This window comes from Myotis myotis, unplaced genomic scaffold, assembly GCF_014108235.1.
Source record: "Myotis myotis isolate mMyoMyo1 unplaced genomic scaffold, mMyoMyo1.p scaffold_m19_p_23, whole genome shotgun sequence".
Taxonomy (NCBI): domain Eukaryota; kingdom Metazoa; phylum Chordata; class Mammalia; order Chiroptera; family Vespertilionidae; genus Myotis; species Myotis myotis.
The window spans coordinates 7,593,133-7,617,403 of record NW_023416328.1 but is presented as its reverse complement, the minus strand read 5'-3'; the positions used below and the strand labels follow the sequence as shown (position 1 = coordinate 7,617,403).

Below are 24,271 nucleotides of genomic sequence, written 5' to 3'. Positions count from 1 at the left end.
GGGAAAGCGTTGTCGAGTGGGCTGATGTCATGGCACCGATTTTCTGTTTGGGCAACACATACCCAGAAAACATAAATCTAAACTTATAGCAGCGGTGCAAAAACAAAAAGAATGCACACCCTCCAATCCATGCCCAAGCCGGTCCTGTTTGATCACAAGAGGTCAGAGGGTATCTGGGCTGGAGGCTCGTGGAGAGGGGGCGTTGGCAGGGGACCCGGGCCTGGGAGGCAGCTTATCAGAAAGACAGAATCCCTCAGTGGGTAGCGCATCGGCCTGTGGGCTGAAGGGCCCCGGGTTCCATTCCGGTCAAGGGCATGTACCTGGGTTGCGGGGTCCATCTCCAGTTGGGGGCATGCAGGAGGCAGCTGATCGAGGTTTCTGTCTGTCTCTCCCTCTCCCTTCCTCTCTATAAAAATCAATAACAAATATATATATATATATATATATATATATATATATATATGAAAGAAACAAGTATTTTTAAAAGACAGAATAAAGATTTTTTTTTTTGTATTAACCTAAGTTTCCATATAATTTGTTGTTCCCCTTAGACCCACAGGAAGGCGACCTAGTTAGTATTTTCATTTTTGATACCCTTTCAGACTGGGAGAAGAGTTGCAAAGATTGTGGGAAGTTACCCCCTCACCCAGCTTCCTTTTATGTTTCAAGCTTAAACAACCATAGAACATGGATCAAAACTAAAACAATTAGCCCGGCTGGTGTGGCTCAGTGATTGAGCATGAACCAGGAGGTCATGGTTCAATTCCTGGTCGGGGCACATGCCCGGGGTTGCAGGCCCCATCCCCAGTAGGGGGAGTGCAGGAGGCAGCTGATCGAGGATTCTCTCTCATCATGGATGTGTCTCTCTCTCCCCCTTCCCCTTCCTCTCTGAAATCAATAAGAAAATATATTTTAAGAAAAGAGTTCTATGGATTTTGACAAGTGAATAGAATCAGCCGCCACAATTTCCTATCAGCGTTTTCCTATCAAGCCGTCCAGTCATCCCCTGAGCTCCCCATATATACGCACCCCTCCTCCAACGCAAGACGCCCTGTGAACTGCTTTCCTCCCCACAGATCTGATTCTCCAAGGTTATGTAAATGAATTACATAACAGGTCACCTTCCGGGTCGTTCTGATTCCACCTGGAAAAATGCATTGAAGAGCCCTCCATAACTTTGCATGCTTGAAATGGTGTGTTTCCTTCCCTCGCTGAGAAGTCTTTCATTTGATGGATGCATCATAGATTAACTATCCATTCATCATCTCAAGGGCATTCGAATACCGGCTTTTGGATGGACAAACATTTTCATTCCTCTTAAAGAAATAGCTGGGCATAAGGACGCTGGGTCAGGGGGTAGGTATACGATTAATTTTATTTTTTAAAAAAGCCCATTTCTTTTCCCCCGTCAAGACCAGGGTCAGATGAGGCAGAAGGAAAAGAGCCCAGTCGCAGAAGCGATCAGGCCCCGGAAGCCCACTTCCCCTTTGCTCACTGCTCAGCCCCCATTCTACCCCTGTCCCTCCACCCTCTGCACGGACAGTCTGAGGCTGTCCACACCCTGCAGAGTCAGCCCCCCTGGCCTCCTCCCGCAGCCAGAGTTATTTTTTTAAATATATTTCTATTGATTTCAGAGAGGACGGGAGAAGGAGAGAAGCATCAGTGGTGAGAGGGAATCATGGATCGGCTGCCTCCTGCGCACCCCACACTGGCGATCGAGCCCAAAACCCTGTGTCCTGACCGGGAATGGAACCGTGACCTCCTGGTTCATAGGTCAACACTCAACCACTGGGCCACGCCGGCCGGGCCAGCTCTCCCATTTCTGGAGAGTGATGAATCCAGGGGCTGTACGCGGCGTAGACCCAGGAGAACCAGAGATGGGGCTGAGGTTGTGCTGACATTCTGCGCATCAGCTCGTCTCTGGTCTGAGAGCCAAGAAAGCAGAAAACCAAGACCCCCCCCACCCCCCACCTCCCCGCCTCCTCCCTTGGCGATCCTAACTCTGCTGGACTTTGAGGTGAGCAGTTCGTGCTGTTTGCCACTAGGTGGTGCCACAAGACCACCTTTTAAAATAAGTGACTTTGCCCTTCCTCCACCGATGAGATTTCTTCTCTCCCTGAAGGTCCAGAGATTTAGTCCCAATAACGATTTAAAAATCACAGCCCCAGCGCCTGGCCAGGGTGGGCACATCGCCAGGGACCGCCGGAGGTTTCTTTACAAAAGCCTGTGCTTTCCCTATAGAAAGGCCAACACCACACAGATTCCAGCGCAGGTGACGGTCTGCCCTTCAGGGCCAAGTGGCCTTGCCCTCGGCCACCACCCCCTTGTAAGGGCAGACGGGCGCTTGGTGAACGTTCACATACACTGTCAGTCATTTTTTTTTTTTTTTTTAGTTTTCTTAGTTTTCAGTATGAGTCCTGCCCATGTTTGGTTAGCTTTACATTAATTCATCATCTTTTTTTTTTTTTTCAGCGAATGTAACTGGTATTTTATTTCCCATTTCAGTTTCCACATTTCACTAACAGTATATACATAAGCAAAATTGATTTCTGTGTGTTGGCCTTGTATTCTGCAAACTCACAAAACTACGAGTATTAGTCCTAATATATATATAAAAATACATACATATATATACATACTCTCTCTCACAGTGTTCCAAAAAATGCATGCACACTGTAACAGCTGATAGCTCAATTTTGAAAATGAAATGTATGTTCATAAACACCGCCTTTATAATTATTCAAAGTGTATGTATACATTTTGGAATATATATATATTTATATATATGTGTGTGTGTGTATATATATATATATATATATATATATATATATAGTAGGTTCCTCGGCCTTCTTTTGGTTAACATTTGTATCTAATATGTTTTCTCATCCCCTTCTTTCAATCTAACTAGATCATTATATTTGAAGTGAGTTTTTCATAGCTTAGGTGTATAGTTGGGTCATTTAAAAAAATCAGTCTCTGTTTCTTAATTTATATATTTTAGGCCATTCATATTTAATGTAATTGCTGATATTTAGGGCTTAAGTCTTCCCATTTATTTTTGTCTTCTCGCTATCCCCCTGTTTGCTTGTTTCTCTGTTTTTATCCTGCTTTCCCGTGGCTCACTGGAACATTTTTTTAGAATTCCATGTTGATTTTTCTATCATTGTTGAGTGTATCTCCTTTTATAGATGCTTTATTGGTTGCCTGGATATTACATGTAGGTGTGAACATGACAAAGAGGAGGAATTGTTGATGAGTATATGTGTTCCCTGCGTCGGTGCGGTGAGCAGGTTGGCATTCTGACTTTTACTGTCATCGGGACTGGCAGGGTCGTCACCGAGAAAGTCTGCATTCCCCACTTGGCCATGAACACGCTGCCAAGAGGAGGACCGGGTTTCGTATTGTGGCCCGTGTGCTGAGGTGCGTGCACCGTGTAAATGCACAGGGAAGCAGCTCCCCTCCCCGGGCGACTCCCTGGCCTCCCTGGGTCTTCCTCTCATGCCCGACCATGGAGTCCTTCCCCCACGGTATCATCGAGTCACAGCGCAGGCACCGCAGACGCCATGTCGAGTCCCACGTTCAAACTGCCAGGTTACTAGGAATCGCGGGGTTCCGATGGGGATTGTCACCCGTTGGCCTCCCGGAGCGTCCAAGAAATCCGCACAGTGGCATCCGAATGCCACGGCCAGCACCACGTCCGTTCTGAGGTGCCAGCTGTGCGGGCAGCAGACAAAGGCTATTGAAATTAGACCCACTGCACCGCACAGCCAGCCTCGTGCTTCTAAACCCCCTCGCGGTGAAGGGAAGTGGGAGCACTGGTGTTCTCAGGGGAGTAGAAGGAGCCGATGCAACGGGTGGGCCTTGGTTGCTGCTGTTCTCTTGCGCCAACAAACTCTAGCAAAATGGCCAAGGACCCAGGATCCGTGAGCTCGGGGTATTCCCTAGCATTTCCTGCTCGCACAGAGCGGTTTTCCTGAAACGTGGGGGAGACTGGTGCCACAAGATGTCAGTTCACAGACTTCTCGAAAGAGAGTTCACATTTCAACGCGTGTCATGACTCATCCTGTTGACTTTGCTAAAAATCTAAGTGTGTGGGTGTTGTGTTTTTTTGTGGGGTTTTTTTCCTGCGTGGGAGGAGCCAGCACCTGTCACCAGTGAGCAGCGCCAGAAAAACCGAACAGGAAGGACGGATGGAGCGGCGTGGCAAGGCTGGAAGCTCAGAGACGCCAGCTACGACGTGTGTTCTTTTTGATAAGCCACGTGCCGTGAACACAGACACGAGGCATCCATCGGGAGGAAAGCCAGCAGCGTGGGGAAAGCATCGAACGCGGTCGGCAGGTCCGCAGTTCCCTCTACGGTGTGGCGCGATTGCAGGATGACTAGGAGTTGGGAGTGGACGACCCTGAAAACAGAGGGGAATATCTAGGGAGGAGTGGTTTCGTAAGGAGGGAAGATGCCTAGGTATTCTGATTCTTTGCATTCTGGTTAGTGATTCATTTGGAACAAACCTTCACAAAACCTGTGTTTGAAAACGATGAACCCACCGGCTGGTGTGGCTCCGTGGTTGAGCATCAACCCACGAACCAAGAGGTCACCGGTTCGATTCCCCATCAGGGCACATGTCCAGGCTGCGGGTTCGATCCCCAGTGTGGGGCGTGCAGGAGGCAGCCGATCGGTGATTCTCATCACTGATGTTTCTATCTCTTTCTCCCTCTCCCTGCCTCTCTGAAGTCAATAAGAATATATTTTAAAGGTCAAAATAATAGCATCTGCGTGGCTAGAACGCTTTTATAGTCGTGGTTTTTGTCCTATCATCACGCCATCTGCTTGCATCATTGCATTTCTAGTCTTCAGACACCCACGGCAGCCCGCCCTCCTTCAATCCTCATGACCACCTTTGAGGTTCCTTGTATCGTCTACAGAGAGATGCTCAGGGGCAGCTGGTCACCCGCCTGGCGAGGACCTGTCCCTAGCTGCTGGCCCTCAGTTCTGCCGGCCCCCTCCCCACCCCACCCTACCCCCAGGCCCACCTCCCTCGGCTCTCCTGCCCTCGCTGAGGCCTCTGGGTCCTTTGCCGCCTCCGCCCACACCCCCCACACTTTCTTCCCTGACTGGGTTACTGTGACAGGATCCGCCAGCCTGGAAACTCCTCTTGGAAAGTTGCTATGGAAACCCCCTGCGGGGATGCTCCGTGGGCTGCAGTGTGACTCCGCCCTGGCTGATGCTGGCGGCGCCAGGAGCTCTCAGCCAAGCCCCCCTGCCTCTCTCAGGAGACATGTGCCCCCCCAGAGGGCCGAGGAGAAAGCCACCTGCCCCTGGCTGTGTGACACTAGCATCGAAGCGAAAGAGGGTCTTTCAGGAAGAGCTCATGAAGCTGGGCCCGGGGTGGCCACCGGCCGGCCGGCCAGGGTGTCAGCGATGCCTCCTGGCCAAAGGTGGGCAGAGCCCAACTCGCCCGTGGAGTGCCACCAGGCCACACCCTCCAGAGCGGGCTGGTGTGCAGGTGGGAGGACCCGCCCCCAGCTGGGTTTTGGGTGATATCCTCCCACCTCTTGCGTCCCCTCAAAGCCTCCTGGTTCTAGCCCAGCCAGTGTGGCTCAGTGGGTGAACATCGGCCCATGAACCAGGAGGTGTCTCAGTTGGATTCCTGGTCAGGGCACATGCTGGTTGCAGGCCTAATCCCCAGTAGGGGGCGTGGAGGAGGTAGCCGATCAATGAGTCTCATCATTGATGTCTCTCTCTCTCTCCCTCTCCCTTCCTCTCTGAAATCAATAAAAATGTATTTAAAAAAAAAAAAGACCTCTAACTGGCCACAGCCAGGAGCCCTGCAGAGGGAGGGACGCAGAGGTATCCTCTGAACACGCAGCTCCACAGTGGGTTTCGAACCAGCAGCCACGAGGCCGCCCATGAGAACGTCACTGTCTGGGTGGGCGGGGCCCGTGGCTGCCAGCCGGGCACTGGGGGCACTGGGTCCCACAGTGTGGACAGAGGACTGGGTTTTCACGGCATCGCCCGTGCAGCGTTCTCTTTTCCTACAGCCCTGACATACCAGGCGCGCCGGTTAATCATGCGGGTTTTTCCCATCGATGGAGTTACACACATGTTGATAGATATGCGATTTGATATGTGTGCTATTTGTTGTATTGCTCCTTCAGATGGCCACTTGTTCCGATCGACGGCGCACGCACTTTCTGAGCGGCCCTTCACAACGTAGGAAGACGTGGAAAATTGGGTCTCTGAATGGTCGGCCTCAAAACCAGAAAAGTTCTATTGGGACGGTCTCCACAAATTCCCTGAAAGATGGGGAAATGTGTGGCTAGCGATGGACATTACTTGGAGTAAAGCACTTTTGATGTTTCTCTGGAAATTACCGTGTTTTCTTTGATGACAAAATCCGAATTTTTCACCGGTTGACAGTTAATCCGCATTAGTAACCGGGACACCTAGTCAATCCTGCTGAAGGGAGGGTTTCACGGAGGAGAAGTGACAGATGTGTCCTGTTCCCCGTGAGATGACAGAGAGCCCACAAATGTTCCCAAGAAGCATGAGCTGGGGAATGTCGGAGACATGGGAGGTAAGGGAGACCGGGAGCAAGTGCAGCTTCTGAAATGCCGTTTGCCCGAACACACACTGAGCACCCCCATGGGTGAGGTGTTGGGCCGGGGAGGGCCAGGCCTCGAGATGTTAGTAAGAGATAGTCCCCTGTTCCGTGGGCAATACAGTGCGGTTAGGGGACCGAGAGACCAGCAAATATAATACAGGGCAGAATGGTAAGAAATACTACAAGGCAGCTGTAAGCTATTTAATTCTCTTTTTAAAGGGAATTAAAAAGACCAAATAGAATATCCAATAATTATTTTACAGTTACATAAAGGTGCACTATATGCATAATGGAAATGCCAGAAGGGTAAGAAAGAGAAAAGCCACACAAAACATTTGAGGTCATGACTGCCACGTCCAAAATTAAACTCAGAAGACAAAGCCACAGACCCAGGGAGGCCAAAGAGCACCAAAAAAGTAAATAACTACCAAAAAATCTATCCCTCGGCGTATTGTATCCAAACTGCAGAAAATTGAACAATAGAGATCATCTTGAAAAGACGTCCAGAAAAAGAAAAAAAAACGACGACTTACTTATAGAGGAGCAAAGGAACGAATGACATTAGACATCTCCTCAGGAACCATGAGAGCAAGGAGAAAGTGGGGTAAACACTGACCATGTTGAAAGAGAAATCGTCAACCACGAATTCTGTACCCAGTGACATTACCCTTCAAAAACAGGGAGGGAGGGGGAATAAAGATTCTCAAACAAGGAATTTATAGCCCTGCCTTTAAAAAGTGCTGGAAGAGAGTCCTCAGAGAGAAGAAAATATTATCGGTGAGAAATTCTGAGCCACACTAAGAAAGGAGGCACATTAGAGGCGGAATAGATGAGGTAAAATAACTACTGGCTCCTTTCCTAGGAGCCAGCACTGGGCCTGGCTAGCCATCGTCCTGGCATCTTTGCTTCCTCGTCCAATGATATCTGTGCTTTATCTGCTTTCCCCTTCTTTCCTTGGGGTTACGCTCTTTTTAAATATATTTTTATTGATTTCAGAGAGGAAGGGAGAGGGATGAGAGATAAGAAACATCTATGATGAGAGAGAATCATGGATCGGCTGCCTCCTGCATGCTCCCTATTGGGGATCGAGCCCGCAACCTGGGCATGTGCCCTGACCGGGAACCGCACCATGACCTCCTGGTTCATGGGTCGGCGCTCAACCAGTGAGCCACGCTGGCCGGGCATACAGGACTTTTTACATTTCAGGTGGGTCTGTCAGCTTCCGGTAAACATACTTGGCATCTATTTTTAGGCCTCATCAGCTTAATGAAAGGAACGCTGAATGCTTCGCCGCCAATTACCGCGCTCAAGATAAATGCATGCATTTATTCACTCTGGGTAGTGACGATTAAGGGGGGTTCATCTCACCGCAGCCTCGCAGACATTTGAAAGACAAATGAACTGAGTGCAATGAAGAGCACCCCGCCCCAGCCCAGCCTGAGGAACACGCGGCTGCAGGTAGGGCTCGCTCGTCCTGCTAGCGTGAAATCGCTCCCCTGTTCCTCCCTGTGCATTGTGGGCATGAGATAAAGCACAAGCCAGACAGATGCCACTCAAAGACGGGGCCTGGCCCAGACGGCATGGCTCCGTGGCTGAGCATCGAGCTATGAACCAGGAGGTCACTGGTTCGATTCCCCGTCAGGGCACATGCCCGGGTTGCGGGCTCGATCCCCAGTAGGGGGCGTGCAGGAGGCGGCCGATCCATGATTCTCTCTCATCATTGGTATTTCTATCTCTCCCTCCCTCTCCCTTCCTCTCTGAAATAAATAAAAAATATATGTTTTTTAAAAAGATGTGTAGGTGTAATTACTGGTAAATGCTTTTTTCTTCTTTTGTTTTATGACTGTATTATAAAATATTTTATGACCAAAATATCAATTTTCAATGCTCACACAAATATAGGGTATCCCCAAAAAATGTGTATGCACATTTTGAAAATGCATTTTGTTTTCAAAATTGAACTATTCAGCTGTTAAAGTGTATATACATGTTTTAGGACACCCTGTATATGTATTTGTTAAATAGTATTTATTTATAAATTAAATAAGTTAGTACTTTTTAATTGCTTTTTAAAATTGATTTTAAAGAGAGGAAGGGGGAGAGAGAGAGAATCATGGATGTGAGAGAAAAACATCGATCAGTTGCCTCCCGCACACATCCTGACCAGGGCTGGGGATTGAACCCGCAATGTAGGTATGCGCCCTGACCAGGAATGGAATCCGCAAGCTTTCTTTCTTTTTTCTTTTCTTTTCTCTCTCTTTCTTTCTTTTCTTTCTTTTTTTTTTTTTTTTTTTTTTTTCCTGTAGAACAATGCTCCATCAACTGAGCCACCCGGCAGGGCTATAATTATTTTTTTAAAGTCACAGTCCCCACTTCAATTCTGCATTCATTTTACAATATTGTCCCTCATTGATGCCTCCATTAAAATAATGTGCTTTATATTTCCTACCACGGAACAGATTTTTATCGCCATCCAATAGCCCCAAGGCTTACTGGTAGACAGAGGTTATATGAAAAGGAGGGCAGGGAGGACTTAAAAGTATTTGCCAAAGCAAACACGTTCTGTGCTCAACAACTGTTTCTTATGCCACTCTTCATCTTCCAGGTGCCAGGTGCCGTCCTAGGAACCGGAAATACCGCATGAGCCAACCCGACCTGCTGCAGCTCTGGTGGGACTGATAGGGCTCCGCTGATGATGAAAGAAGCAAGGGAAGCATATGTGCCCGTGGAAGAAAAGAACCTGACACGGCAGGGAGAGAGGCAGGTGTTTGACTTCAGGTAGGATGTTCAGAGAAGACGTTTCTGGAAAGATATTTAAGCAGAGACTTGAAATCGTGCGAGAACCAGCCATGCACGCTGCCCTCTGAGTGCACTCTGAGCATTCGGAACAGCAAGTGCCGATGCCCCATGCGAATGCTAGGGTGGCCTGGAGACAGAAGAGCAGGGCCCCGGTGAACGGATCTGGGAGGATTGGGGGCTAGGGTCATGAAGGTGGCATGGGCTAGGGTCATGGTGGTGGTGGTGGTGGTGGCATGGGCTAGGGTCATGGTGGTGGTGGCAGCATGGGCTAGGGTCATGATGGTGATGGTGGCAGGGGCTGGGGTCATGATGGTGATGGTGGTGGTGGCATGGACTGGGGTCATGGTGGTGGTGGTGGCATGGACTGGGGTCATGGTGGTGGTGGTGGCATGGACTGGGGTCGTGGTGGTGGTGGCATAGGCTAGTGTCATGGTGGTGGTGGTGGCATGGGCTAGGGTCATGGTGGTGATGGTGGCAGGGGCTGGGGTCATGATGGTGATGGTGGTGGTGGCATGGACTGGGGTCATGGTGGTGGTGGTGGCATGGGCTAGGGTCATGGTGGTGATGGTGGTGGCATGGACTGGGGTCGTGGTGGTGGTGGCATAGGCTAGTGTCATGGTGGTGGTGGTGGCATGGGCTAGGGTCATGGTGGTGATGGTGGTGGTGGCATGGACTGAGGTCATGATGGTGATGGTTACGGCATGGGCTAGAGCCGTGGTTGGCAAACTGCAGCTCGTGAGCCACATGCGGCTGTTTGGCCCCTTGCGTGCGGCTCTTCCTAAGCCTTAGGAGTACCCTAATTAAGTTAATGACAATGTGCCTACCTACATAGTTTAAGTTTTAAAAATTTGGCTCTCAAAAGAAATTTCAATCGTTGTCCTGTTGATATTTGGCTCTGTTGACTGAGTTTGCCGACCATGGGCTAGGGTCATGATGGTGGTGGCATGGGCTAGGATCATGGTGGTGGCATGGGCACGTATTGTAGCAGGACAGTAATGACAAGGAATCAGATCTGAATATGCTTTGAAAGCTGAACCCTCAGGAATATACAAAACTTGCATGCAAACAGTTTGTAGAATAATTACCCATATCATCCTAACTGGAAGCCACCCAAATAACCTTCAGTGAGTGAATAAACAAAATGTGGTGTGGCCCAGCTGGCGTGGCTCAGTGGTTGAGCGTAGACATAGGAACCAGGAGGTCACCATGCGATACCCAGTCAGGGCACATAGCCGGGTTGCAGGCTCGATCCCCAGTAGGGGGCGTGCAGGAGGCAGCCAATCGATGATTCTCGAACATCATTGATGCTTCTATCTCTCCCTCCCCTCCTCTCTGAAATCAATAAAAATATATTTTTAAAGTCAAATAAAGTACTACATTTTATTAAACATACTGGTATATAATGCTTAAAAACCTTGCAAATGTCCTAAGCTTGGAGTAAAATAAGGATTGTCAAGAAGTCCATGAGGGTGGTATTATCTGCAATATTCTTTGCAAAGGGGGCGTGGTTACACCCAGAGAAGATGTGCGTGTGGGCAGAGAGCTGTGGGCAGTCGGTGGCATCAGCCAGGGAAACCACCCGAAGCGGTGGCGCGAGTATTAAGAGGGAAGCGAGAAAGGGGCGAAGGTCGGCGAGGCGGCTGGAGAGGCAGAAGGGCCAACTCTGGATGAGATGTGATGCGTCGGCCCGCAGCGGGGCTGGGAAACGGAGCCCAGACGGGAAGGGTGGGAGAGAGTTTGGGATGCGTAGGAAGGAAGGGTGGACGCAAACGGTGCCAGGCAGCAGAGGGCAAAGGCAGGCTGTCCAGGCAGCGTTATCCGTCGCCCCGCCGGCAGGTGCCCGGGGGCATCGGGAAGGGCGAGCGTCCGAGCGCCCGTGCGGGGCGCGGGGAAGCCGTGCGCTCTCCCGGGTCCTGCCACGAGTGCGCGCGCTCGGCGCGGCGGGGCGGGACGCAGAGCCAGGCGCACGATCGTCCACCCTCCATCGTGGCTGCGGCCGGTGACGTCAGGGGAGGGCGCGCGCAGGGCGGCTGCGGGCGGAGCCGGGAGGCGGGCGCTGCGCGCGGCCGCCAGCGCACGGGCGCGAGGGGCGGAGCAGCGCGCGGGAGGAGGCGGGGGAGGAGAGGCCCCCGGGACCGCGAGCGGCAGCTGGGGAGGGGGCCGCGGCACCGGAGCGGAGCGCGAGCGGAACAGCTGATCTGGTTTTTCTGTAAAGCGAGAGAAAATGGAAGTCGGGTAGCGGCGGCTTCGGTGCGGGGCCAGCGGAGCGCAGAGGCGCGCGTGCGGCAGGTGAGACGGCGCTGGCCGCGGTGCTGACGGCAGCGGCGGGGTCGGGGCCGCGAACCACACAGGTGCTCCGTGCGAGCGCGGGGCGCCGGGTCCCTCTGTGGCCCCGTGGCGAGACGGGTGGGCGCAGAGACCGGGTGGCCCTGGAGCGAGGGCGCGGGGGGGGGACAGGGGCGCCGGGGTCATGGGGTCCGCACTGGGATCGCCCGCGCGTCTGCATTGCAGGCTCTTCCCCGGACCCCGAGGGCTCCCGTGGCCACCGGCTCCAGCCCGGAGAGGAGCGCCTCTCCCGGACAGGGCGCGGCGCTCCGGCCGGATCGGGGCCGGCGGCTCCTCTGGGCCGCTTAGCTGTCCGCACTGGAACGTGAGGACAGGCGTGGGGGCACCGGCCCCTCTATGCGTGCGGACGTGCCCGGGGTCTCGCGAAGCCGGCTGATTCCCAGGCCCGGCCCGGCCCCGGAGCTGTGCGTGAGGCCGCCAGCCGGGCGTCCGGGCTGTGGCTGCGTGGGCCACCGCGGCCCACAGCACTGCTCCCTCGCTCGCTCGCTCGCTCGCTCCGCTGGGTCTGGCTGGACAGCAGGCAAACCGTTCGTGCAGTTTGGCTGTGAACCCCGGAGGCCTTCCCTAGCGTCTTCTCCTGGAGGAGGAAAAAAAAATCGCATCGACTGTGCTTTAAATGCTCCTTTAAATTGGGGAAATGTCAGTGACGTCATCATTAACAAAAACTTTCCTTCATTGGACACAACCGCTCTCGCGTCCCCTCCCCTCCTCCCTGGGTAGCGGTTGCAGCCCTTGGAGAAGCCTTGCCTTCCGTCGGATCGGCTCCCTGCCCGCTGAGCTCCAGCACCTCGCACAAGTGCGGCGCGTTTTCTTTTTTTATTTACGGGCTGGGGATGGATCGATGTGAGGGGAGCCGGAGGGAAACTTGTCGGCTCCTGGCGGATCTGGGAGCTGCTTCAGCCACAGCACAAGGGCCCAGGGACAGTCATGCATGACCCTGTCGCCGCAGGCCTGGGATTTGTAAATGACAGTGGGTCGTCGGGAGCCGGGGAAAAACATTGTAAAGATAGTGTACTGGGTGGGGCAGGTGATGTGTCCAGGAAGAGGTGGACAGTGTCGCCCACATTTCACAGGCCTTGGCGGCTTCAGGGAAACCTCTAGCTCTCCTTCCTTCTCATCGCCCTCCCCCCCACCACAAGCCCCCAGGATGTATCTGGGAACAGCCTGCCCCGAAAAAAGGGGTGGCAGCTTTTCTGTGTCTGTTCTTAAGTTCACACATTTATTTCTTTATTTGTTAATCCTCAGCCGAGGATATTTTTCTGTTGGTTTTTGGAGAGAGTAGAAGGGAAGGGAGGGGGAGATGGGTTGCCTCCCCCACCCACCCCGACCAGGGCTAGGGATTGAGTCTGTAACCTTGACTGGAATCAAACCCGGGATCCTCAGTCCACAGGCTGATGCTCTATCCACTGACCCACACCAGCCGGCACTTCTCTGGGGTTTTTGTGTCCTCACCACAGTAGCTGTGTGTCCCACCAGCGTCCAAGGCCAATTCAACACCCACAGAGGGCAGAGAGCGAGCAGGGCCCGCAGTGCTCCCTACAGCACCCCCCTAAATGTGGGGAGCTGGCCATCATGATGGTGCCTATGGGTGATCCATTAGTGCCGACCATCATGAGAACAAAAGTAAGCAGGTTCCCAAGGCAGTCTGAATGCCTGCTTCAGCCTGTCATTTCTCAGGGCTGCTCCATAAGGGACAAGAATATTGACATTTTTGTATTTAATAATGAATGACCACTCCCCGTTGGTTAAAATACGCTTGCCTTGCCCGGCCACTGTGGCTCAGTGGTTGAGCATCAGCTTACGAACCAGGAGGTCACAATTCAATCCCCGGTCAGGGCACATGCCCGGGTTGGGGGCTCGATCCCCAGTGTGGGGCTTGCAGGAGGCAGCCAGCTGACCCATGATTCTTTCTCGTCATTGATGTTTCTATCTCTCTCTCCCTCTCCCTTCCTCTCCGAAATCAATAAAAATATATAAAAGTAATAATGAAATATGCATGCCTTCCATCACCAGAGTAGCACGCGGGTCTGTAAGGAATGCAATACCACCTGCCACGCAGAAGTTAGAGTCTGGTCAGGGACGCGCAACGCTCGACTCCTGGATGGGCGTGAGGGGGCAGGAAAGCTGTGGTTTACCACAGGCCCGTGGCATTCAGAGTGCCCATGGGTAGAAGCTGTTGCTTTTTACAAATATATATATTTTTTTATGGTACATGCCCTTGACCAGAATTGAACCCGGGACCTGTCAGACCACAGGCCGACGCTCTATCCATTGAGCCACACCAGCCAGGGTGAATCCATTGCTTTATGGAGTCTTGCCGGGTCTGGTTCTCAACTGGATTCTGTGTGGCAGGTGTGCCCGTGAGGGAGGGACTGCTGAGGCCCTCGGCCCTGGTGGGGGCGGCACTGGAGTTGGGGAGACACTGAACCCTGTGTTCGCCTCGTGGAGGAGGGGGAGGCACCACCTCTGAGGCAGGCAGGGTGTCCAGGTGCCTCCCCTCTTGAAGGTGCCACATGTGTCTGCCATGGCCATGCTGGGGAGGCGGGCCTGGTAGCAGAACTGTCTCCGATGTGTGCCTTTTTGGTGACTTTGCCCTGTGGAGTGTTTGTTTGTTGTTTGTTTTTTAATCCTCACCCGAGGATGTTTTCCCGTTGATTTTTAGGGAGAGGGGGAGAGAGAGGGAAAGACAGAGAGAAACATGGATGTGAGAGAGACACATCGATGGGTTGCCTCCTGCACAGGCCCCCGACCAGGGCCCGGACTGGGGAGGAGCCTGCAGCCGAGGTCCGTGCCCTTGACCGGAATCGAACCCGGGACCCTTTGGCCTTAAGTCACGGGTGAGGTTTCCCTGCGATTGAAGTGTTTGTTCTCCATGAAGGAAATGGGTTGTTAAGGCCCTGGGCTGTGAACCTTTTAGAAATGGAGTCTGGATGCAGGTTCGGCCCCCGGCCCGGTCCGGGCACGTGTGGGGGTGGCAGGTCGAGTGTCTCTCACGTCGATGTTTCTCTCTCTCTCCCTCCGCCCCTCCCTCCTTTCCACTCTCTTTAAAAAAAGAAAAGGAAAGAAAGCGGTTCTGCGACACCAGCCTGGCCGCAGAGCCCGTTTCTGTTCACCTGTGGCGGGTGGAGACACTCACCACGCTCCTGGTCCGCTCCCTGCGCCGCTGCGGCAGTAAATACAGACGCGGCCTTCCCGCCGCCAGGCTTGGCGCCGCCTCACATCCGGACCCGCACCCTCCGTCGCCTTCCGCTCCAAGGCGCCAGCCCTGCCCGCCAGGGCTTTTCTTTCCCTTCCCTTTGGGTCCTAAGGTCATGGATTTCCCGTCTTAGGCCCGGGATAGAGGCTGAGTCAGCTCCCGCGGGCCAGCAGGGGGCGTGCTCCACGCGGCCCCCCACCTGGGCCACCTTGGGCCGGACCGCCAGGTTGGGGGGCCTGTGTGAGCTGGTGCGTCGGTGCGCTCACAGGGATGTGTGTGTGCGTGCGCGCGCGGAGCGTGGGCGGGTTGGGGGGATGGAGCAGGCAGAAGGTGGGGCGCATGGGGGGATGGAGCAGACAGAAGGTGGGGCGCATGGGGGGATGGAGCAGACAGAAGGTGGGGCGCATGGGGGGATGGAAGCAGACAGAAGGTGATGCGCATGGGGGGATGGAGCAGACAGAAAGTGGGGCGCATGGGGGGATGGAGCAGACAGAAGGTGGGGCGCATAGGGGGATGGAGCAGACAGAAGGTGGGGCGCATGGGGGGATGGAGCAGACAGAAGGTGGGGCGCATGGGGGGATGGAGAAGACAGAAGGGCTGCTGAAACCGGTTTGGCTCAGTGGATAGAGCGTCGGCCTGCGGACTGAGGGGTCCCAGGTTCGATTCTGGTCAAGGGCATGTACCTGGGTTGCGGGCATATCCCCAGTGGGAGATGTGCAGGAGGCAGCTGATCGATGTTTCTCTCCCATCGATGTTTCTAACTCTCTATCTCTCTCCCTTCCTCTCTGTAAAACATCAATAAAATATATTTAAAAAAAAAAAAAGAGAGAGAAGACAGAAGGTGGGGCGCATGGGGGGATGAAGCAGACAGAAGGTGGGGCGCATGGGGGGATGGAGCAGACAGAAGGTGGGGCTCGTACTTGAACAGCCCGCGGTGGTGGCTTCCAGGAGGTGGGCCTCCCTGGAGGGGGAGGCAGATGCTTTAGTCAGTGGCTCCGTGTCATGTCCTGGGAGAGTGGGGCTGGTTCCCGGCCTCAGAAGGGAAGGAGTGAGCTGGCCTGGCGCGGGTGAGGGCTTGAGGGCGCCAGGCCCCATACTGTCTGGTCTGGGTTTGACGCCTATCGACCTGAAACCCCTGGGACTCGGTGTGGGGCACCTCCCGGTTCATTTGCCGCCTCGCCAGGATCGCTGGCCTCACGCAGGGTGTCTGCGATGGAGACCAGCAAGTGTTCAATCACCAGGTGTACAGGTCCGGCCGGCTCCGTGGTTGAGTGTCGACCTATGAACCAGGAGGTCACGGTTCGATTCCGGTCAGGGCACAGGCCTGTGTTGCGGGCTCCATTCCTAGAGTGAAGCAAGCAGGCGGCCGCCGATCTATGATTCTCTCCCATCACTGATGCTCCTCTCTCTCTCCCTCTTCCTTCCTCTCTGAAGTCGATCAAAATATATTTTACAAAAAGAAAAAGGAAAGAAAAAAACGGGAGACAAGAGACAGCGGTGCCTTTCCCAGGAGTGTGTGTCTGGCCTCAAGCGAGGGTGGTTCCTCGCCAGCAGGTTCCCACCGCGGCCTCTCCTGGCGGACCGGCCTGGGGAGGGAGGTCCTGCGCGCAGGGGCGTCTTGCCCAGTTGGGATGGTGTTTCCCACGGAGGTGAGCACCCCAGCGTCTGGGGAACCTGCCAAAAATCAGACGCTTCTCTTCCCACGGAGCCCCCATGCGAAAGGGGAGCCGTCACCCCCTGAAGGGGACCGATTTCCTACTAAAGAGCTGCCCCTACTCCGTGCCTGGGGGTCCTGTCGAAAATGCGTGGAAGCCCTCGTCGGTGTTGGCTCAGTGGACAGAGCGTTGGCTGATGGACTGAAGGGTCGCAGGTTCGATGGCTTCGATTCTGGTCAAGGGAACATTTCAGTGGCAGGACTGACCCCTGGCCCTGGTTGAGGCGCGTGCTGGAGGCAGCCAATCGATGATTCTCTCTCTCCCTCCTTCCCTTCCACTCTCTCTAAAAATCAATGGGAAAGTATCCTCAGGTGAGGATTAACAAAAAAAGAAAGAATGAAAGAAAGAGTAAAAGCAAACTATTGCTTTCCAGGGGGCAATGGGAATGATGTGTTTTGAGCTTCGGGCTGAGCCAGGCTCTGCACTTGAATTGGCTGCAGGGAGAAGTGCCACTAAATTTTAAAAACAAACCAACAGGTGGCTATTTGTACTGATTTCAGAGAGGAAGGGAGAGGGAGAGAGAGAGAGAAACATCAATGATGAGAGTCATCGATTGGTGGGGCCCCTGACTTCTTCTACCCAAGTTGACTTCACTTATCCCGGGAACAGTCTGTCAGGCACTGTGCTCACCAAAGTGCCATCAGAAAGGGCGCCTGAGGCTTCGGGGCTCCTGGGAGGGGCCAGTCCAGGCGAGACCCCACTGCTCAGCGTGTGGGGTTCATTATTACAATATCAGGATGTGGCTGCATTTAAATTCAACTCCTGCATGTCCGACGTGACTGGAGGGCCGGGAGCATGGACACGGGTGTGGACGAGCGTCTGTGCGTGGCCCTGCTGTCCCCATGGTGACAGGGAGGGAGCACCCGGCCTGGAGAAGGCCCCCTCCTGGCTCCAGCCCTCACTGCGGGCCCACTCCCTAGGCCGTCATTTCACACGTCGAATGAAGACACGCAGCTGCCCGACCTGTGATGTTCCCATTTCGTCCCACGGTTCCATGCAACGTAGCCCCTTCGTTTTCTCCAAGGACTGACCAGTCATTGCTGAGGAAAAGACAAACAAACAAACAAAAAAACACAGTGAGAAAGATGAGATGCCTCTTCAACATATTTGTGTGCGTGTCCCTGGTCAAGGGAAGACAGACACGTTAAGTCCTTACGATTAGAAATGAATTGTGTGGAGCGCGTGCGTCCGCCTGGCTCCTCGTCTCCTGCAGGAGACGTCCTGACTACGTCTCGGAGGTGCCTGTTCAGAACTGGCTCTCCGTCTGTGTTTGATAAAGGCCCTGAGCAGTCCTGCGGGAATTAAACCCAGAAATTGGGTTAGTGTCCCGGAATTGCTGCTCCCGGGAGCTCCGACGGGGCGGCGCTGAGAACACCCCAGGCTTTCCCAACCTGAGCCCCCACGTCGCCAGGGTGGGAAAGAAGCACAACCCAGACCACACGGTGACTCAGGAGCGGGACTCGGTTGTCCGGCAGCACCGAGTTCAGGCTAAGAAGTGATCGTTTCGCCCGGCTGGTGTGGCTCAGCGGTTGAGCGTCCACCCATGAACCAGGTTCAGATTCCCGGTCAGGGCACATGCCCGGGTTGTGGACTTGATCCCCAGTAGGGGGCGTGCAGGAGGCAGCCGGTCCATGATTCTCTCTCATCATTAATGTTTCTCTCTCTCTCTCCCTCTCCCTTCCTCTCTCTGAAATCAATTTTAAAAAATTTTTTTTTTAAAAAAAGGAGTTGTTGTTTTGCTCCAGAACACATCCTCACAAAGGCCCTCTGTGAGATGAAACGAGCTATTGTGTTATAGATTTGGCATTGCCCCGGCCCCAGGCCCTCCCTGCACAGCAGCCTGGGGCGAGGAGGCGCATGGGTGCCACACTAGACCTCTGGCCCCGGTCCCCTTGGCCGCTGAGGCCTGGCCCTACCCCGACCGAGTCCCAGCAGCCAGGGACTGACCACCCGCCTGTGTCTCGGAAACCTCTGTGGCCTGTGGACATCAATCAATAAAGCCTCAGTGAACACTTCCTGCTCTAGTCACTAAAGAATATTAAATGGAGGCCATCAGTTCTAACCGGCAAGAGTAGCCACTGCCCAGCCGGCGTGGCTCAGTGGTTGAGCGTCGACCTATGAACCAGGAAGTCACGGTTCAATTCCTGGTCGGACACAGGCCCGGGTGGCGGGTTTGATCCCTAGTGTGGGGCGTGCAGGAGGCGGCTGTTCCATGATTCTCTCTCATCACTGATGTTTCTTTCTCTCTCTCTCTCTCTCTCTCTCTCTCCCTCTCTCCCTCCCTCTCCCCTTCCTCCCAGCCACTCTCTCTGAAAAGCAATGGGGAAACTATCCCTGGTGAGGATAAACAAAACAAAACAAAAAAATAAATAAGGAGACTCTACTCATCAAGGCTCATTTGTATTTTGTCTTTTTGAGGAAATGCTTACAGGATCCTTGTCACATGGGGGGTTGCTCTTGGCAGATGAAAGCTCCCAAGAGCAATCCCCCCCCAGGAGATGGGTGAGCCTCTGTGTCTGAGGCCCTTCTCCGAGGCGCGTGCCCCTGGGCCATCAGGAGGGTGACCCTGGGGCAGTCTTCCCTGCTGCCGGCCTGGTTCTCCTTCCTCTCGTTCCCCTTGCTGAGTGAGGCCCGAGGCTGCACATGGTGAGGACACCCGGGGCTGATGATCCGCAGTTTCCTATCCCACCCCCAGCCCTGCCCTCGGGGTCCCCATCAGTTCCAACACCTGCCACATCAGCCTTGGGGATCTTCGGGGCCAAGTGGCAACTGTCCACCCATCTTTTTTTTATATATCGATGTATTTTTATTGCTTTCAGAGAGGAAGGGAGAGCGAGAGACAGAAACATCCATGATGAGAGAGAACCATGGATCGGCTGCCTCCTGCACGCCCCCTACTGGGGATGGAGCCCACAACCCAGGCATGTGCCCTGACGGGGAATCGAACCCTGACCTCCTGGTTCATGGGTGGACGCTCACACACGGAGCCACGCCGGGGCCGGCCGGCTGTCCACCCATCCTTTGGAACGCGATGCATTTGGGCTCTGCTGGCTCCGGTAGTAGAGACGCTTTAAATAGGGAAGTGGCGGCGGTGTCACTGGCGACTTCCCGGCACCAAGTAGGTCAGGGTGTTGTCACAGTTCCGGCAGGATCGCAGGTGAGTCAGTGTGCGTTTGGGGAGTCACAGGTCCGTGCGCAGTTGCAATCTGGTTACGTAGCCTCCTCAACCCAGGTCTGCCGGCGTCCTCTGGCCCTCTCCTTCCCCCGTCCCCCCTCCCCACCCCCTGTGACAGAACCACCGCTAAAACAGCCATCAGAGGGCTGGCTGGCCGCCCACAAGAGGCTGGCCCTCCCTGCTGGCTGGGAAGACTCTGTTCCCTTCCCGCTTCACTGCTAGGAAAAGCCACTTCCTGGGGGTGGACAATGGTTAGCACATCGACCTGTGGACCGAAGGGTCGCGGGTTCAATTCCTGGTCAAGGGCGTGTACCTGGGTTCCACCCCTGGTCCAGTCGGGGCACATGCGGGAGGCAACCCGTTGATGTGTCTCTCACATGGATGTTTTTCTCTCTCTCTTCCCCTCCTTTCCTCCCTTACACCGTCAAAAAAAAAAAAAAAGAAAAGTCAGTGGGAAGAATATATATCTCCTCGAGTGAGGATTAACCAAAAAATAAGCCATTTTTAAAATGTGAACTGCAGATAAATATCGGATCATGTTTTAATACAAACTTATCCCAAATATCTGCATGGGACATACGTATAGAAAACACGTGTTGTTTATCTGCAATTCAGATTTCACCAGAAAATCCTGTATCTTATGTCGGACAACCCTCGCTTTTTAAAAAATGTTTTTTTCTCTACTCCGAACCCGGCTCATTCTCATTCAAGCAAAACGCAAAAGTTATAGAAAATGTCAAATTCTGTGGCAGCTGTTTTATTTAGTCTAAGCGAGGAATGGCCTTTTCCTGGCAGGTGAACATGATGGCAGACCTTGTATAATTACTATTTTCTCCCTTGTGGGCGCCTGTGGTGGGGTGTTCAGCCCTGGGCAGGGTAATGCCCCTCCCAGGACTGGCCTGTGCCCTGAACCCCCAATGCCCACACCTTCTATTTGCAGGCATCTCACTCCATTCGTCTTGCCACAGGGCCTAATTATGCAAAGAGATTCTCGCTCGCCCGCATTCACACCTCAGTCCTATCTGTGATGGCCCTTTTATTTTATTTTTATTTTTTGTAATGTTTTTATTGATGTCAGAGAGGAAGGGAGAGGGAGAGAGGGACAGAAACATCCATGATGAGAGAGAACCATCGATTGGTTGCCTCCTGCACGCCCCCTCCTGGGGATCGAGCCCGCAACCCGGGCATGTGCCCTGACGGGAATCAAACCGCGACCTCCTGGTTCCTAGGTCGACGCTCAACCACTGAGCCACACCGGCCAGGCACAAAAGAATATTTTATGTGAATACAGTTGTCAAGTGTAGAAATCTGAGAATCAATGGCAAATGGGGAAAAGGGAGTTCAGTTTTCACAAGGCGTGAAGAAAATGACCCTCTAGAAGCTGCCACTTTGCTTTTGGGGTGGGGGCTCCCCAAAGCATCCCGACCCAGAACCCCACGTTCCTCAGGATCTTGCAAATGAAGCAGGACGTGGACAAGCCTTCGTGTTGGCTGCTGGTGAACCGACCATGATGGCTTCTTGGACTTGCCTTCAGAGGGCGTCTGGCTCTCATGCAAGCAGTAGCTCTAGCTGCTTGTGGCTGGGCTGTCATTCCAGTGGCCTCGGGCGCCCTGAGCAGCCAGCGCCACCAGCAAGAGCAGGGGCGCCTCCTTCTTGGGTGAAACATCCAGCAGACAGAACAGTGCCCGCAGCAAAGTGGTTGGAGCTCACCGCGGTTTTGCCAGCCACTTGGAACGGAATCAAAGGGAAAGGGCACAGAACAGGGCCTGGCTCAGTGGACCCAGGATGCCCAAAGCAGGAGAGAGCAGGCCCGGCCGGCGTGGCTCCGTGGCTGAGCGTCGACCTATGAACCAGGAGGTCAGGGTTTGATTCCCGGTCAGAGCACATGCCCGCGGTGGGCTCCATCCCCAGCAGGGGGCGTGACGGAGACAACGGATCCATGTCTGTCATCATTGATGTTTCTTTCTCTCTCTCCCTCTTACTTCTTCTTTCTCTAAAAACCCATTTTTAAACAACATATAAAAAATAATGAGTGCTGAATTTAGTCAGATATCATTAACAAAAAAAAGATGAGGACTCTGACTTCAAGGTTTCTCATAATGTGTGCGGTACCTTCCTGGCAGTCTTTTGAAACACCATCTCCAACAGCGTCTCTGAACTTCAGTGGGGTGTGTTTCCTTCTTCTTCTCTGTTTTGCTGTCACATCTTCACTTCCCTTTCTTTGTCCGTAATGAAAAAACGCCGCTCCCTCGCCAAATGCTGAGTGTGCGGTCGGGAACACCTGGTGCGCTGGCATGGGGAAGGTGAGGAGCGTTGCTGTGGAAACAAAGCAGGTGAAGGGATGCAGGATCAGAGGTGAGAGGTGTCTGAGGAGGGCCTCTGGGAGGAGACGCTCAGATGAGGCCCAGATGCCGGGCTGGAGGCAGCGGCCGGGGGCTGGGCTCGGGGTCCTGCACAGCATGGGGTGGGGCCCGTTCCGGAAACAGAACAGAGGCCTTGTGTTGGGGTGCCGTGCTCTGTTGGTACTCGAGCAGGGGGTGCGCCTACTGCACCATCCTGTCCCCGCTCTACTCTTCATGCCTTGGACTGTGTCTTTGTTTTTCTGCCTACCTAACTAGCTTTTAGGACTGTCTGGAAGATGCTCAATGAATGTATAAAGCTAGATGAATGGATGAATGAATGAATGGGTCGATGGATGGATGGATGGATGAAAGACTGGGCACATTGAAGGTGTTGGGTTCATGACATATCACAATTTATGCCATGAGCTGCATTTTATGTCTCATTTTAATATTTTTAAAATAGATTGCCTTGCCCAGCTGGCCTGGATCAGTGGTTGAGTGTCGATGATGGAGAAACAGGCCGGCTGCCTCCTGCACTCCCCCACTGGGGATGGAGCCTGCAACCCGGGCCTGTGCCCCGACCCGGAATCGAACCGTGACCTCCTGGTTCATAGACTGACGCTCCACCACTGAGCCATGCCGGCCGGGCCGGCCTGCGGTTTCTGAGCAGGTGGGTACAGGATATGTTGTCTCCGTTCCTCCAGAGGCCGGTCCGTTTAAGCACCCTGTCTCCCGGGCGGGACATCTCCTGGTTTGGTCCCTGGCTGCTTCCCTCTTCCTGTTCAGGCCTCGGCCACCTGTCTGGAATGGCCCTCACACGTGGAAGACCTGAGCAGCTTCGGTGGTCGGGATGGGTCAGTGGATGGAGGAGTGAAGGAGTGAGCGGTCCCTGGTGCTCCGTGCGCAGCCCTGAGAGGCTGGTAGGAAAGAGAAGCACGTCGTGTTCCAGCGGGGCCCCGGCTGGTGGCAGCGTGGGGCAGGTGGCCGGCCCTCATTGCGTCCAGGTCCCCGCTCTGGAGTAAGGACAGCGCGGCCATTGTTGGGCCGATGGGCCACCGCACGGCCGTCGATCTGGGCCAGGGCGGTTCATATCAGCGTAGAGACTCTGTCTGATCCCCTGCTTCTGTGTCTGTCTCCTCACATTGTGCATGCGCGCGCACACACACACACACACACACACACACACACACTGTACCACACAGACACATAAACACACAGACACATAAACACACAGACACATAAACACACAGACACAAACACACACGGTGTGTCACAAAGACACACACCACACAGACACATGCACAACACATGCTACACACATATGCACACACATCCCACACACACACCACATAACAGGTTACACACACACACACACACACACACACCAGCCCGCATCCATGTCTAATCAGTCTAAAGGTCTCCATAGCTCGTTTTCTCAAATGTCTGCCACTCTGTCCGCCTCTTCTCATTCCTGCTATCCTGGCTGCAGTCATCGCTCTCTCTCCTTGACCTGAAATACTATTATTTTTTCCACCAAATGTAATTTAAATTGCTCCTAATGGCAGGGGCTGAGACGGGCGGTTAAATCCAGCATCCCCCTCCGCAGCACCCAATCTGTGTCTATTGTGTTTTCAGCTGGCCCTGGCCCTCTCGCCCCGTTTTTGGATTTGTATAAAATAGAAATCTGAGCCATTTATGTGAGGTCCATGAGAATATCTCAGACCACTTGGCAGTGTATCAATTTGCAGTTGTGTCAAGTGAGCATCTAGCCATTGTTTTAGGGGGTCAGGCACATGGATGACCCCACCTAAGGGTCACCGGTGAGTCAGCTGTGCTTGTAGTAACATGTATTTTTTACTTTTTATTGATTTCAGAGAGGAAGAGAGAGGGAGAGATAGAAACAGCAATGATGAGAGAGAATCATTGATTGGCTGCCTCCTGCAAGCCCCCTACTGGGGGTTGAGCCCACAACCTGGGCATGTGCCCTTGACCAGAATGGAACCTGGGACCCTTCAGTCTACAGGCCGACGCTCTATCCACTTAGCCACACTGGCCAGGGCTGTTCCTGGCCCTGGTTGTCATGTATCCCTCAAGTTG

At 53.6% G+C, this 24,271-nt stretch overlaps 1 protein-coding gene across 5 annotated transcripts in view; it reads left to right on the top strand.

The window, feature by feature from the left end:
• Positions 1-24,271, top strand: part of OTUD7A (OTU deubiquitinase 7A) — a 79,796-nt gene that overhangs the window by 37,747 nt on the left and 17,778 nt on the right. For 2 of the 5 annotated variants that reach the window (XM_036355768.1, XM_036355767.1), the window contains exon 4: positions 9,207-9,379. The gene's annotated coding sequence lies outside the window, so the exon portion shown is untranslated. Of the gene's footprint in view, positions 1-7,915; positions 8,060-9,206; positions 9,380-11,500; positions 11,690-24,271 lie in introns of those variants that run through there. The other 3 variants (XM_036355771.1, XM_036355769.1, XM_036355770.1) reach the window with 2 other exon arrangements.